A 17741-nucleotide genomic window follows, 5' to 3' on the forward strand; every position below is an offset into this window, starting at 1 on the left:
TCATAAAAATACCGTACTAACCATAGATACTAAAATGTGTCTCATATGAGTACATGTTCTATTTTCCCTTAAGAGTTTCTTAAAGCAAATTAAACACATGAATATGAATTTATATAAATTCACAAGTAGATAATATGTATATATAAGCATTCCCATATTTCCTATAAATTGCTATAAAAATAGAGATTACTTTCAACTAATGGCTTTTTGCATGGACTATTTAAATTATTGTGCCAGAATTGTGTTTGTTGTCTTGTGTCATGGAGACATAGGACAGTGGAGACATACATATCATGTTGAAAAAATGTGCTGGGGTAAAAAAGCAAGAAAACAGCTGCATTCGCTAATGAAACACTAGAGACTGGTTATGTAAACTCGTCACATATTGGTGTACTTAAATGTACTTTGTTTTTTTATCCCTCGAAGAGTTTTGTTTGTTTTATTAAGCTTTATTGATGAAAGAGCAATGGAAGAGAAGGCCACTTTTAACAAGTTTTAAAATATGTTTTTAATTCAGAGCTTAGCATGTTGCTTGGCATGTAATAGGCCCACTGGATTAAGTCCTGACTTTGGCAGGCTATGTAAGACTAAGACATTCATTTCACCCCGCCTCACACACTTATCAAATGACAAACTTACCCACCTTTCAATTCTTCTGTCATAAAATTTCATAGTTGATAGAGAAATCACATCATCTAATTTAGCTCCCTCTCTTACAGATGAAGAATCTGAGGCCCAGATGCGTCGATGATTTGCCTTAAACAGGATCAAAACTATGTCCCGATTCTCATCCCAGCTCTTAACTGTATGCTTTAACTACAGCCCTTGCATTTATATAGAGTGTAACATGAGTCTAATAGTTCTAAGTTCACATTTTATCCTCTCAGTAACTATGCGTGGATGGAATTTAATAATATCCCCACTTGACAGATGTGAGAATTGAGGGTTAGAGAAGTTAAGTGAGTCATCTTAGGATGTAGGTTTTGTAGGAGTAGAAGTACTCTCCCTTTTGCTCTTGATGGTATTGCCTCTTGAGTGGCAATGTTCCTGGGTCTCTAACCTGAGCTACTGTAAAGGTTGCCTTTCTTGGAAATGTTAGGATTTCTCTTCTAATCCTTTAAAAATAAAGTGAACCTCCATCTTGTTCTGAAACTTGGGAGTTGTTTAATTAGAGCCAGTCAACTAGACAAAAGAGTTTAGGTACAAACACATGTATTTCCACTATTTAACAAGTAGGATTTACTATTCTGGAATTTTTTTTACCTGACGTCTTACATTTTGGAGTATAATCTCAAATTGTCAATCAGTGTGATGTGTGGGGTTTTTTTGACAAAGAGCTGATCAGTTGATGTAATTTTTTAAAGTTAAAATAGATTGCTTGAAAGAATGAAAAGGAAAGTCTTCAAATTACAGGCCAAATTTGATAGCCCAAAGTGTTCAAAGGAAGTCGTTTCTTAAGTGAGGCTAATTCTCACCTTAATGTAATATTCTCTCCCTCCAAAAGATATACTGTTGGACTACAGACCTCAGTGGAAAAAAGTCTAGAAGTAGCTAGATGTCTCGGGAAGGGGGAGATCCAGCCACCATGAGGTAGAACAGATACTATGGTAATAAAAGAATTTGTATTCCATCAATAGTAGGGCTTAAGCTGATTATATGTACCAAAGAAGACACGTTCCACCCTTCATAATGAAAAAATTCCATGGCATTTATGGAAAGGGAGAGTGTTTAGTCAATACTCGTATTTTACTGTTGAGGAACAAATTTAGGGTGGTGAGGTGCCTTGTTTAAGCTATCAAATACAGGTGCCAAGCCAGAGCCAAAACCCTGCTTTCCTTGCTCCCTTCCTGGACCTCTGTTACTAAAATAAACTACATTTATTGAAAAGATAGTAAGTAGACAGTAAACACATCTGGAATAATTTCATATGGGATATGTGCATGATGGACAAAGCTGCATTTCTGCCAAAGACCACGGATATACAATCAATAAGGTCACAGAAGCTGTTTGTAGTTGTCAGAACAAGATGCGCTCTGATAGAAACCTGGAAAATAAAGATTGCTAACAAGCCAGCTTTAGGAACAGCAGCTGTTTTGGAGGAGATCATTGAGAGGATGTGACCATCAGTTGAGTTGACTGGAGAGCTGAACCTATGAAATCTTGAACCCACTGTTCCCGTAGGCAGAGCTATCACTAGGAGGTAACCATGAGAGAGTAAGGTGTGGAGACCATCCAGGCTAAACCCAGGTAAGGTCCATATAGAAACTTCTAAGGTCCTGGTGGGTGAGCGCTTGTACAAGCAAGGCTCCTAAGTAAGTTGCTTATTAGAACTGCCACCTACCAATCTGGAGTGCTCTCTCCTTGCCCTCCATGTAGGGGGGCCAATTCGTGAACCAACGATATGGTTATTTTAGGGTGATTTTAGCAGAATGCCTGCAAAAACACTTCCAGATTTTAAACCAAATGGCAGAAATTTGAGGGACACACTTACATACAGGATAGTCTCTGTGGTCTATTTATCCAAGAAAGGAGAACCACTTCTAAACCACTGAAGGACAAAAGGAATTGCTATTCTTCTAAAGAGAAGAGGTATTTTGGCAACTTGCTCCACTGTTAGATCACACGAATATTGTGTGTTTTTTGAGAAACTTGGTTATCGATGGGAAGGCAGTATCATATAGATGAAATCATGTTATTATAGAAGTTATAAACTTATCAACCATAATAAAAATTGAATGAGGGCTTCCCTGGTGGCACAGTGGATAGGAATCTGCCTGCCAGTGCAAGAGACACAGGTTCAATCCCTGGTCCTGGAAGATTCCACATGCCACAGAGCAACTGAGCCCATGCACCACAACTACTGAGCCTGTGCTCTAGAGCCCACGAGCCACAACTACTGAAGCCCGCGCGCCTACAGCCCGTGCTCCGCAACAAGAGAAGCCATTGCGATGAGAAGCCTGTGCACCACAACGAAGAGTAGCCCCTCCTCACCGCAACTAGAGAAAGCCCCCGTGCAGCAATGAAGACCCAACGCAGCCAAAAATAAATATTAAAAAAAATATATATATATATATAAACACATATAAAAATGTGTTCACTGGAATTTTTTAAACCGAAAATACCACATGAAATTTAGGCCTATTTGATGCATAGGTTCAGGGTACGTGAGACTCATTCATCCTGCTAATCGTACGCTTTAGTGCCATTCCTGTCTCCCTTCATACCTTTTTTTCTATTTTGTAGGAAAATTTTGACTTAGGCTTGGAGTACTCTTTCCATTTTACCCCAAAATTATGTTTCCTTATTGCTTTTAAGAAGACTGATGCTTATCTTCTGCAGAATCGATTAAAGCCAATTGTTTTCATGTAGAAATATAATTTCAGCACCTTGCCTAGGTATAAGGTATCAAATAATATACAGCATTTAAATGTTTTAAAATTACAGGTCATTCTAAAAATGTATTGATCACTAGTAGTATTCTAAAGGTACCCATCTCAAATATGTGCTTATAACTCATAACTTAAATATAGACAGACTTTTTGTCTAATCAGTTGTTTAACTGAAGGCAAATTTAAAATAAAGCTATTAGAAATTAAATTATGTATTCTTTCACTCTATATAAACAGAATTCCAGTCACTGGAATGAATTGCTTAGGTATGTAAGTGCATGTACTCTCTTAATAAGTTGGAATAGGTCTTCCTACTTTATTCAATGTCAGAAAAATGTTTAAATGACAATCCAAGGCTCCTAATTTTTCAGGGTTAATGAGAAATTAAGTTTTTTAAGGAAAACCCTTCTTAAAATAACTTTTAGAACCAGATTGATTTTTCTATTTCTGTCCTTGTATTGCCAGTTTCTGGTCCTGTCTTTTCATTAATTAGTGAAGAATTTAAACGGTTTTGGTAAAAGTAAACTACTAGGGAAACAAGTGATTTTATAAACTAGTTCAATAGAAAGGAAGTAGGGGCAATGTGAGGAAGCAGTGGTAATCTGTCTTCAGAAATCAACAAGATTCTACCCATAATGGTTCTTAAAAACTCAAAGTGCAGAATGGGAAGGCATTTGTTATAAATAACTGCCACAAAGATAATTTGAAAAAACCAGGCAGGCACATCTCCAGGTGAAGTAGCATAAAAAGGAGGGCCTCTTCAGAATTCATGTCAGATACAGTCTCATTTATTATTTAAGCTTGCAGATGACCAGAGTAAGCCTCTCTGGACATTGACGTAAACTAAACTCTAAAGGCTTATAGGGACAAACATTGCAGGTAAGGTCATGTTAGTGTGTATAGTAACACATTGAGAGGGCAGGGACTCCAAATACAGAGCCATCAAGGGGTTCACGTCAATGGTTCTTAAGACCTGAATCCAACGCAGGACGTTTGTCGTGGAAGTTAGAGACACACATGAAAGGAACAAGGACAAGAATTGTCAGAGCACCTGGTCTGTGCCTTTTACGATGCTTAAGAATTATAAGGAATAATAGGATTCTAGACTTTTTACCTAAAAGTATTAACTACTGAAAAAATACAAAGTTTTTGATCGTGTGTGTGTGTATATACACACACACACACACACACACACACACACACACACGTTGGTATCCTCATGGGAATTAAGGAAATCAGTATATTTTGGCTCTGACTAATTTTCTGAGACTAATAGCAAAGACAATAACCAATCCCTTCTGCAATAGTCCTTTGGTGTCTCTGCCAGAGACAGAGGCCAGACCCAGATGGAAATGATTCATTTAGTTAATCCAAATCCTGGAAACACATAAGGGGATGTTTAAAGGCTGGACTTCTTTGGTTAGTTGTCTGTAAAAGTTTAGAAAGTTAATATAAGTGTTGATGTTTGTGAAGCAAGTCCTTTATTTCTCCCTATATATGTATCGTGTGTTTAAAAAAAAATGTATTAAGAAGAAAAAATTTCCCCTTTGAGTCACCTTTCCTCTATGAACCAAATGAAGTGAAAACACATCCTGCCTGTTGAGAGCGCCCAGAGTATGCATCCTGCTGTTTCATGGTTATTTAATTATGCAATGATTCATCAAGTTCTCATTTAGTCAGAGAGGTAGAAAAAGAGAAATCATAATGAAATCAACACTGAGGATAAGTTCTACCAAGGGGCAGGATTTAGAAAGTTATATTGCTGTTTTTCTTCCTTACTGGCCCCTAAGCCTAGCATTCTGGATGTCGTTCAGGAATCACTCACCAGTGAGGATGAAGAATTTTCAAGATGTGTTGATGGAACACTGGAATGTACTCAGTTTACCTTTTCCTGCTGGCATTTTCCTGTGTCTGCTTATGGTTTTTATGACAGAGAAGGTTATTTTAAAATCAGAAGACTGTTTTAGAAATCCTATGGCAGTGAAAATGCATGAAATCATTCTCAGGTTTCTCTGAGAGGTAGACGACAGTAATAATCTTGATTGTGCCCTGGCTCAGGCACACACTGGAAGCAACTCTCCTGAAGTGATGCATCAGATAGTTCCAGAGCTAAGTGTGAAACCAAGAATCTGACCCCGCAACTGCTACCATTAAGAAACCCCTGCATATGAAAACACTGGCCATACGTAGGTCAACAGAAAAAGAACTGGAAACATGAGGCTAACGAGCTAGCCTGAGATCAGCAGTGGGAAGTTATGATTTCAGAGGGAGCTCCTTGGTGCTCATTCAAAAATGTGCACGTATGCCTGCCTCTCTCCTTCCTGAGACAATAAAGGAACACAAAAATGAATGAAATCTTAAAAGTGAGGAGAATTGTAGCCGATCATGGGGAAATTAGAGAGTGATGATTTTCTGAAAATCTGAAAGTACATACATGGAAGTCTGCTGATGACTAAGACCACGAGGAAACTGAAATGGAGGTGAAAGCCAAACTCCCCAACAGGACCTCAGAATGGGCCGAGCTCAGTATGTGCAAGCATAGAGCACAGAAGTGAAAAGAGCAAAATACAGAGCACTCACATGGATGCACATACACATTGTACCTTCCTCCCTCTTCCCATTATAAGACACATTTAAGCTCTCCTAAAAGTCTGTGAAGAGCTGCGTAGAGAAAGCAATAGTATTGCGTGGGTGTGGATATCCCAGAAGTAGTCTTCATTCTGGCATCAGAGGATTTTTTGAGCTGTGAAAATACTCTGCATGGTATAATAATGATAGATATATGTAATTTAAGATACATGTAATTTACTTAGCAAACTCATAAAAGAGACAACACCAAGAGGGAAACATAAGGTAGATTACAACTTTGTGTAATTATGATGTGTTAATGTACATTTGTCCTTGGTTAAAAAAAGTACCATTCTGATAAGTGATGATAATGGGGGAGGCTCTGCATGTGTGTGGGCAGGGGGTATATGGTAAGTCTCTGTACCTCCCTCTCAATTTTGACTCCTTGAGCTCAAGCTGAGTACACTTTAGTAGAAGAAACAGGAAGAACTAACCATGAAGTACAACAGAAAGTCTCTACAGAGGTACAAATTTCCATGGAAATAGTGAGAGAGGTGCAGTTAAATCCATTTGCAGTGGTACCCAAAGCTGCCAGGAGCCTGTATCTGAGCTAAATTCGTGCCCATCTCTTAGCAGACATCTCTAACTTAGGGAAGTAGGAAAGGAGAGTACCATATTTCTTACTGTCTTCACCCAACCAATTACTAGTCTTGTTTCTGTCCTAAGTTTCTTGCCCAGTACAAGTGTAAAGAACTAATTTTGTACATCTGGAATTCCTTGCTAAACTGGACATAGGATGTAGAGGATACAGTGGTCTTAAACCTTCTGTACTTCATGCACAAGACAATGAATGTCTTTGCTGTTCAGCCAAGAGTAAATCATATTTTTTTAAAGAAATTCTTGAAATAAACAAGGATAGTTAAAACTCATTATTTTGGCAAAAAAACCTCATTTTTAACTTGAATTCCTTAAAAAATTAAAAATAGAATTGCCATATGACCTAGCAATCCCACTACTGGGCATATTCCCAGAGGAAACCATAATTCAAAAAGACACATGCACCCCAATGTTCATTGCAGCACTATTTACAATAGCCAGGTCATGGAAGCAACCTAAATGCCCACTGACAGATGAATGGATAAAGAAGATGTGGTACATATATACAATGGAATATTATATTACTCAGCCATAAAAAGGAACGAAGTTGTGTCATTTGTAGAGATGTGGATGGACCTAGAGACTGTCATACAGAGTGAAGTAAGTCAGAAAGAAAAACAAATATCACATATTAATGCATGTATGTGGAATCTAGAAAAATGGTACAGATGAACCGGTTTGCAGGGCAGAAATAGAGACACAGATGTAGAGAACAAGCGTATGGACACCAAAAGGGGAAAGCGGGGTGGGGGGGCGCTGTGGTGGTGGTGGTATGAATTGGTAGATTGGGATTGACATATATACACTGATATGTATAAAATAGATAACTAATAACCTGCTGTATAAAAAATAAATAAAATTTAACATGAATTGACAAGTTAACCTCATATCCATTTACGGTGAAGTTAAAAGTGACATAAGTGTGGTGAACATGAGTGTGTTACTGTGACTGAGTTCTCAAGAATGATAACATTTTGATCCTCACTCCAAAAGGTAGACCCTAAGTTTGGTAGGCACACAGAACTTTCTGCCCTGTTATAATTCATTGTCCTTTACTTTGATCACCTATTCGCTGTCATTACTCTCCTGTTTGATTATTACCTAGAGGTATAAAAGAAGGCAAAATTAAAACCAAAAAGCATAAAGACCTGGAGTGGGGTGGAGTTGGAGGTTTGGGTGCAGCAAAGGAGGAGGGGGCCACATTTTCAGCTGGTTATTTTTGGAGATGCCAAGCCTCTAGTTTTAAGTTCTATGTGTCTTATCTAATATAATCATGACATTATTTTGTTCTCCCAAATGTTTCTATTATTAAATATTAGACACATTTTAATTTTATTAAGCTTACTTAGTCTTTATAACTTAGGCTTTGAAACTGAATGCAAGGGACTTCCCTGGTGGCGCAGTTGTTAAGAATCCTCCTGCCAATACAGGGCACATGGGTTTGATCCCTGGTCCGGGAAGATCCCACATGCTGTGGAGCAACTAAATCCACGAGCCACAACTGCTGAGCCCCCCACATGTCACAGTTACTGAAGCCTGCGCACCTCAGAGCCTGTGCTCTGCAACAAGAGAAGCCACTGCAATGAGAAGCCTGCACACCGCAACGAAGAGTAGCTCTGGCTCACCGCAACTAGAGAAAACCCGTGTGTAGCAATGAAAACCCAACGCAGCCAAAACTAAATAAATAAATAAATAAAAATATTTTTGAATAAATAAAAAATTATAAAAATAAAACTGAATGCAAGAAGATACTTGCAAACGATATATCTGATAAGGGGTTAATATCCAAAATATACAACGAACTTGTACAGCTCAACATCAAAAAACCAATTTGATTAAAAAATGAGCATTGGACCTGAATAGACATTTTTCCAAAGAAGACATACAAAAAGCCAACAGGAACGTGAAAAGATGTTCAACCTCATTAATTATCAGGGAGAATGCAAATGGCTATTATCAAAAAGACAACAAGGGTTTACAAGGGTGTAGAGAAAAGGGAACCCTAGTATACTGTTGGTTCGAATGTAAATTGGTGCAACCACTATGGAAAACAGTATGGAATTTCCTCAAAAAATTAAAAATAGAACTACCATATGATCCGTCAGTTTCACTCCTGGGTATTTATCCAAAGAAAACATTTATTCAAAAAGATGGAGGCACCTCAGTTTTCATAGCAGCATTATTTACAGTTGCTAAGATATGGAGGGAACCTAAGCATCTATCAATGGATGAATTGATAAAGAAAATATGGTTGCATATATATATGCAATGTTATATTACTCAGCCGTAAAAAAGAATGGAATCTTGCCATTTGCAACACTGTGGATGGACCTAGAGGGTATATGCTAAATAAAATAAGTCAGAGAAAGACAAATACCATATTATTTCACTAATATGTAGAACGTGAAAAACAAAACAAATGAACAGACATAACTAAACAGAAATTCTCACAGATACAGAGTACAAATAAGTTGTCAGAGGCGAGGAGTTGGGGGAGGAGAGAAATGGGTGAGGGAAATTAAAATGTACAAACTTTCAGTTACAAATTGAGTCATGGGTATGAAATGTATATTATGTGGAATATAGTCAATAATTATGTAATATCTTTGTATGATGACAGTTGGTAAGTAGATTTACTGTGGTGATCATTTTGAAGTGTTTAGAAATATCAAATCGCTCTGTTGTGTACTAGGAACTAACATAGTGTTGTAGCTCAATTATAGTTCAAAATTAAACTCATAGAAAAAGAGGTCAACTTGTGGTTACCAGAGGCAAGGGGCTGGGGAGGGATAATTGGATGAAGGTAGTCAAGAGGTACAAACCTCCAGTTATAAGATAAATAAGTAATAGTGATGTAATGTACAACATGATATATATGATACTGTATATCATATATAAAAGTTAAAAGAAATACTAAGAATTCGCATCATAGGGAAAAATGTTCTACTAAATTTTGTATTTGTATAAGAAAGTGGATGTTCACTAAACTTACTGTAGTCATTTTACGATGTATTTAAGTCAAATCGTTATGCTGTACACCTTAAACTTATATAGTGCTATATGTCAATTACATCTCACCAAAGCAGGAAGAAAAGTTCTAAGTACTGTTAAAATTAAAGTAATAAACTTTTATATCTCTTGACATTCTGAATTTGCAAGAATTAACTAATGTGTCATGAGATAAATCATAATTATAAATAAGAAAAATTATACTCATAAGGCATTATAAACCATAATCATAAGGTATTATCTAGTGCAAGGTTAATCTTTTTCTTTCTACCTTGCACCGGATAATATCTTATGATTTTCTCATTTCTTTTTTTTTTTTTTTTTGATGTGGACCATTTTTAAAGTCTTTATTGAATTTGTTACAATATTGCTTCTGTTTTATAATTCGTTCTTTTGGCTGTGAGGCATGTGGGAACTTAGCCCCCCGACCAGGGATATTTAATCATTCATGGATATGATACTATTTATAATTTTCATTTTTCAGCTCATATATCCTAACTGTTCATATATTGACTGTATTTTCCTTTTGTGTTTTGAACATATTTATAATACCTGTATTCAATTTTTGTCTGCTGAATTCACCAGCTTAGCCGTTTTAGGGTTGGTGTCTATTGACTGTTTTTTCCTTAACTATGTATAGCAATATTTCTGGCTTTGTATGTATAATTTTCATGTGTACTGTACATTATTGATAAAACATTGTAGAAATTTTGAATTTTTTTTCTTTTAACATGCAGGTAAATTACTAACTCATCACATTGGACTTGTGTAGGTTTGACTTTATGCATTGTTAGAATCTCTGGAAAGCCCAGGGTGTTTCTTAAGCTCCTCTTACTTGTGGCATCAATCTTCAAAATATTTCTTTCTTGCTTACCTTTCAAGACTTGGTTTTAATTTGTTTTAGGGTAGATTTAAAGTAGGCCTTAGCTTAGGGCTTGTTCCTTATTTCCAAAGTTGGATTTTGGTCTGTGCTGAATGCACAGGGTATTAATGAGGTGTTAAGAAGGTGTTAATAAGATCTCTCTATTGCTCTCTACTGCTGTCTTCTTGGCAATATTAAAAACAGTAAAGCAAAGTGATGTAACCTAAGTATTATCAACTCATTCTCTTAGATAATAAGTAGTTTCAGATAACAAGAACTTGATGGTACCTTCTGGAATAAGAACCTATATAGGATGGCTTTGCTTTAGCTTGTTGGGAGTTTAGTCATCCTCTGAAAAGGAGCTTCTCTTATTTCTAGAATGTCTTTTAAATTAAACTATGAAATTTACATTATTTTAAAATATTTTGTAATAATATTTTAGTCATTTTTGTTTACAACTGAGAACTGAGACTCTGGGTATTTAAAATTAACATCCTTGCCTGTGTTGCCCTTATAGACGACAGAAAAAGTTTCAACCTTGTGTTCCACATTATTCTGCTGTGTTTTATCCAAATGAATCTTTGAGTTAGTTGGCATCCAGTTTCATCTGGATTCTCTTGCCTACACTTTCACTTGGAAAGACTAAGTCCTCTAGGATCACACGTGCATGGTTGTCAGAGTATGGTTTCTAGGATGCTTTTGCTTATTTTTTTGTACAGCCTTTTTGAGTTGGCTTAGGCAGAATTCTCCTCTGGGCTTTAAAGATAATGTATTTCTCACTGAACATTTTCTCCAATTCAAGTACTTACCAGACTTGGTTTTTCTCGAAAGATTTCAGTTGAGGAACAGGAACAATGATCATAATAGCTTTCTGACCACTATCAACTTACTTTCCCTGGCTGCTGTTATATTCAGCTCTCTTATGTGGGACTTAAGGTCTGAATTCATTTTTAGCTCAAGGAGACCCTGAGAGATGCTGGACTAAAACTCATCCCACTTTTCACCATTGGGCTTCACTATCTTCACACTCTAACTAAACATGTTCTCCTTATTGAGCACTGACCTAGGAAGAGAATACCTTATTTTTACAATTTCCTCAGCAATGTGTGCGATAAAATCAGATACTAAGTTATTAAAAAGGCAGCTAATGAGGTTACGTTTCAGTTTATAATCCATTTAATCAACTCTGTCTCTTTAATATCACTCAAGTGTACCTATCCTCTCTACCTTCACTACCACAATCTCTGTGCAGCCTCCTGTAATTACTTGTCTGGTTTACTGGTCTCCTAGCATCTACTCTGGAAACCCAATAATTCGTTTTCCACATAGAAGTTATAGAGAGTATAACAGGATTTTAAAAAGGAAAATGTCACCACTTGGAGTGTGAAATCCTCCTCTGCATTTAGTAGTGAAATTTACTTATAGATGAAAGGATTGAGAAGGGGGATGAGGAAGAAATATCCTTGAAAGAGAACAAAACATAACATTATGAACAGTTGGGGGTTTTACTCTTTGAACCATGCATTTATTGCTAAGGTTGCAGACTTCTCCTCACAAGCTACAGTTGATCCTTGAACAGTGAGGAAGTTAGGGGTGCTGACCCTCTGCATACTTTACAGTTAGCCCTCTCTATCCATGATTCTGCACCTGCAAATTCAAACTCAACCAACTATGGATTGTATAGTACTGTAGTACGTATTTAGTGGGGAAAAAAATCTGATATGAGTGGACTCATACAGTTTAAACCTGTGTTGTATATTCTGTGACTCAGTGAATTTTTCAATATCTCTGCCCCACTCCAAACCATCTTGCTCCCATCTGATTTACTCAGTGTCTTCCCCATTCATGCATACCCGAATCTCCTGTATTCACTGCCACTTTCAGCTTAACTTCCCTGAAAGGTTACCTGGCTTTGAATTTATCGTCTGAGGTACTGCCTCCCAGATTGCCTCCTCTTCCCTAACTGCATGCGAGTGACTACCTGAAGACATCCTTCTACTACATTCAGCCTAGGCTTCTAGAATTAGTTTTCCTGGGAGTTAAAAAAAAAAAAAATCATAGTTTTTCTGCGTAATTCTGCATAGGGAAAAAAAACAACTAAGCTATCAGGTATATTTTTTGTCAACATTTATTTACTAAATATTGTACACTTAGTATGTGCTAACTTTTGGTGTTGGATATACAACAACTAACATATTAAGCTAGTTTTCTATTTCTAGAGTGCTTACAGTATTCTGGAGGATATAGTCTATTACAATAGTGAGAGAAGTTCTATTGTAAGGAAGTATAGAGTGTCATTAAAATACCTAGTTGAAATACATATCTCAGTTTATATGGAAAAATTTATTGGGAGAATAATTAAAATGAGTAGGAGTTAGCAAGGAAGAAGTTGGGGCGGTGTGGAAAAGAGTATTCAGGAAAAGTAAACCGACGTTTGAAAATCTAGATGCAAGAGACCACATAGCATCTTTATAGGTTGGACGGATGGGGGTTGTCAAGAGAAGTGTCAGGAAAGCTAATTTGTGGGTAGTTCATCAAAAGCTTTGTGAGCCATGAGTTTGGATTTTATCCTAACATAGTGGTTCTTAAACTTTAACGTGCATTTAAACCATACAGAAATTTTACAGTACAGAAATTTTACAGTGTAGAGAGCCTTATTCACTAGGTTTGTAATGGACCTTGCTACTCTGCATTTCTCCTAAGCTCTTAGGTATTGCTGACGCTGCAGGCTCATGGGCCACACTTTAAATAACAAGCTCTTAAGGGAAATAGTAAAGGTATGAGGGAGTTCAAGCAGAACATAAAATATGATCGATATTTGTTTGTCTTCTAGAAAGATCACTTTGACTACAGAATAGAGGATTAACTACAGAAGGGCAAGTTTAGATGCAGGAAGATTTTGTAGGCTATTTTATTAATCATAGTCTACTATAACAGCACTTCAGGCTAGTTGATGCCATGGATATGGAGAAAACTGAGCAGATTCAAAAATATTTGGGAGCAAAAACTGAGAATCTTGGAAATAGATTGCACTTTGGAGTTGGAAGAGAAAATAGAAGAATAAAGAAAGATTCCTAGGTTTCTGATCCAGTCAAATTTATTGCTGTTCAATGTGATATAGGGCACCTGTGGAAGGTGTATAGAATAAAAGATCAAGAGATTTTTTTTTTTTCCTGTGGTTCCACTAGAAACTATTTTTCTTGAATTTTAATGAATTTGGTGTGATGCACCCAAGGAACAAATCCCATCCAGACAGGGCAGATAGTTTGATGTTCTAGCTGTATCATAGCTAGTTTTCAATGTAGACTACACTCTGTTGTCACTTTGGATAGAGCAAATCAGTGGAGTTTCAGTAAGCAGGAAAAATTATTGGATTATTTGCTATGTGAGACTACCAGTTCTGGTTTGTTACTCACAGCTCACATTCTTTCATAGGTAAAACGTGATTAGACTGAAGGGCAGCTTTGCAGTCTTATAACACCAGCTAGAAATATCCAACCTAAGGGAGGATTGAAGAAGAGGATTATTTTAAATGACCAGATGAAAACATACCTATGAATCAAAAAACCTCAAACGTGAGCTGGCAAAAGCCCTAACTACCTACCTCAGCCCTAAGCAGCCCATTCCTGGACAATCTGCCTGTTTACCACTTGGAAGGTTTAGCTCTTCCTGTAACACTAAGTGCTGGTGAGTCTGAGGATAAAGGTGTGGGGAGCAAAATTCTCAGAGCTTCTGTATTGTCCTTTCATTGAATGAGTCACAGATGTTTTCACTTGCAAGGATTTTGTGTTTTGCCAATGCAGTCCATCCTTCTGTCTTGATCTGTATCTCACAATTTTCAATCCATGGTTGTTTGAATCCAAGGATGCAGAACCCATGGATATGGAAGGCTGACTGAATTGGTTTTACAAGTTAATGATGAGATAAAGAATATGTAAGTCACCTAATGGCTTCACAAACTTTTCCCAAGTCAGCCTGTCCTACACCAGCCTCTACTTCCTTCTAACATTGTTCATTTAAACGTCCAACATTTTCCTAGCAAGGCTAATTTTTCACTGATTTTTCTCCTAATAGTTGTGGGGCATTTGATTTTCAGCATATGGAGGGTGTTAACTAATGCAATTACAGCCAAGAATCTCTTGAGTTTCTCCTGGTTATTATCTTTCTACTCTGACATTGTGCAGTTACACTCTGTGAGCAGGTAAAGGATTATGACAAAACATCTAGCAGTTGGAAAACACTTTTAATTCTTACTTTCCCAAACCTACTGATGTTGACAGTCTTTTTTTCTTTTCTCCAATTATTTTTTAAGGTTAACATTTATTTCACAACTCTTCATGGTCTAGTGGGATAATTAATTGTAAGTTCAATATTGCTGACTAAATAAAACAAATTATCCAATATGTGAAAATTCAGTTATCACATGGGTGTGCCTTCTGTAGATCAATCTTATGGCTATCCAGAACATTTTATTTTGCAAAGATTTTGTCCACAAAGGAAGGTTCTATCTAGTGGTTGGAATTTACTACAGTCTGCATATTTCTCTTATGAAGAGCTGAGTTTTAGAAGGGTTATTTGACCTTATTAGACTCTCTGAGCCAATTATGGTTAGAGCCCAGGATGAATTATTTGCTTAAGTCAGAGCTTTGCAACTTTCCTCATCATGACAATCACTTGGGGTGCTCATTAAAAAACATTTTTTCCTGATTCTAATCCAGAAATGAATTAGAATGTTCAGGAGATAAACCTAGTGTTAGGGTTCTCCAGAGAAACAGAACCAATAGGATAGGTATATATGTGGGTATGTGTTTGTATATACATGGTGATTTATTATGAGAAATTGGCTCACATGATTATGGAGGCTGAGAAGTACCACGAGATGCCATCTGCAAGATGGAGCACCAGGGAAGCTGGTAGTGTGATTGAGTCAAAGTCTGAAAGCCTGAGAACAAGAGGAGATGATGATGTGAATTCAGACTGATGCTGGAGAAGAGGAGATGAGCTGTCCCAGCTCAACTTGTGAGGCAGGAAACAAAGAGACAGATTTCTCCTTCCTCCACAGTTTGTTTTAGTCAGCCCTCAGCAGATTGGATGATGCCCAACCATATTGTACAGGGCCTTCTACTTCATTGGGTTCACTGATTCAGGTACCAATGTCAACCAGAAATCTACTCAAAACACTCCCCCAGTAAGATATAATCTAGGCATCCATGCCTCATTCATATTGACACATAAAATTACCCAACCCAACTACACCTTTTGTTAACTTCGCACCCGTAGTCATCTCCTTAAACCATACTTAAGATGCGATTCATGAAAATAAGATCATAATTTTGCCTGTTGTGCTACAACTCTCCGGTGTACAATTGAGAATGCACTGACTGCTTTTCTGGTAAAGGAGGTAGAGTTCTTGAGTGATGGTTAGTCTACTATGATGTTAAATCAACAATACTTAAATATATGTTGTAAAGTCAATATATTTTACCTTACATTATAAGAAAATAAGAGAGGAAAGAGAACAAGCATGCCTATGTGTGTGTATATCTGAGTGGTGTAGAAACAGGCCTAATTTCTGCAACTGGCCACATGCTTTTAGCTAGGAATTATAACTACCTTTATCCACTATCCATTCTCTATCCCCTTTTCTTCACCAAGCACCTCAGTTGGTCATGGTTCTTTAACCGGTGGGGTGACCCAAACCTTCATTCCTGAAGGGTCTGGACCATTAGTAGTCCTGCCTGGATTTGGTTAGTGTAGTTTTCTATTGACTTTAATCACACGATATGATAATATTAAGTAACACCCTAAGAGATTGCCTATATTCAAGACTTACTCTTCCTTGCTGCCATTGTAAAGTAGTAGTCCAGTTTCCTCTTGGTATGAGATCAGTTACCCGAGCTTACACTGAAACGCCCTTCTTTGGTGATTTGGAAGCATGAGGAGCCCAAAGTGGCCAGTGGGGTGTTGGCATTATTAACTTCAAGGTCAGTGGAATCATCTCCTGGTGTAAGCATTCCTTCCTCTGGAACTAAAGTCCCCAGTCCAGCAGAGTATATAGCCTGAAGAACACAAAACAAAAATTTTGCTAGAGGTACCAGGGGTAATATTGAGTGGATCCATTGCCATTTCTACTCCTTGACTCCTGGACCTGTGAATTCTGGCTTCGGGAGAAAGAGCACCATATACAGAATGTTGATTTAGAGCATGTACAGCCTTCTGCAGAACCTTGCTACAGCCCTGTGAGGTATCACCACCTTACTGGCACTGTAACTAAGTCTTCAAAAGACCATTACACCATTCGATCAAGCCAGCTGCTTCAGTGTGGTGAGAAATATGGTAAGACCAATAAATTCCATGAGCACTGGCCCATTGCTGCCCTTCTTTTGCTGTGAAGTGATTTTCTTGATCTGAAACAATGCTGTGTGGAATACCATGATGATGGATAAACCATTCTTTAAGTCTATGGATGGTAGTTTTGGAAGAAACATTGAGTGCAGGGAAGGTAAATTCGTACCCAGAGTAAGTGTCTATTCCCATAAGCATAAGACACTGCCCCTTGCATAATGGAAGTGGTCCAGTGTAATCAACCTACTACTAGGGAGCTGGTGCCATATTAGGGACTCAGAATTGGTCTCTGTTGCTAGCAGATGAGGCACTCAGTTGTGGTCATAGCCAGATTGGCCTCAGTGTGTGGAAGGCCATATTGCTGAGCCCATGCATAAGCTCTGTCCCTGTCATCATGGCCACTTTGTTCATGAGCCCATTTGGCAATGACAGGGGTGGCTGGGGAAAGAGACTGCCTGGTATTCACAAAACAGTTCATCTTATCCACTTGATTATTAAAATTCTCCTCTGCTGAGGTTACCCTTTACTGAACAATTACATGGGGTACAAATATCTTCATGTTTTGGCCCAATCAGAGGGGTCAACCCCTGTACTTCTTCCCCAGATTTCCTCCTCATAAATTTTCCAATCATGTTTCTTCCAAATCCCTGACTGACTAGCCAAACCGTTGACCACAACCCATGAGCCAGTTTATAATCATACATCTGGCCATTTCTCCTTCCAAGCAAAGTGAAAAACCATGTGCTTGCTTGAGGCCAATCACGTATATACCACTTTCATTTGATGATGGAGTGTTTCTATGCATGCCCAACTGTGTAGCTTGGTGGATCAGATAATGCCTAGGCTAAACTAGTTATTTCTTGCTCACTAGTTCCAATCAGCATAATGTCATTGATGTAATGGACCAGTAT

The 17741-nt window shown here is 37.6% G+C and overlaps 1 pseudogene; it reads right to left on the reverse strand.

The window, feature by feature from the left end:
* Positions 1-10744: 10744 nt before the first annotated feature.
* On the reverse strand, positions 10745-11526 carry LOC111182346 (small ribosomal subunit protein eS7 pseudogene; annotated as a pseudogene).
* Positions 11527-17741: the final 6215 nt, after the last annotated feature.

This window comes from Delphinapterus leucas, chromosome 3 (genome assembly GCF_059928025.1).
Source record: "Delphinapterus leucas isolate spDelLeu-1000000601 "Yukka" chromosome 3, BTC_Dleu_Yukka2, whole genome shotgun sequence".
In the NCBI taxonomy this organism is placed as follows: domain Eukaryota; kingdom Metazoa; phylum Chordata; class Mammalia; order Artiodactyla; family Monodontidae; genus Delphinapterus; species Delphinapterus leucas.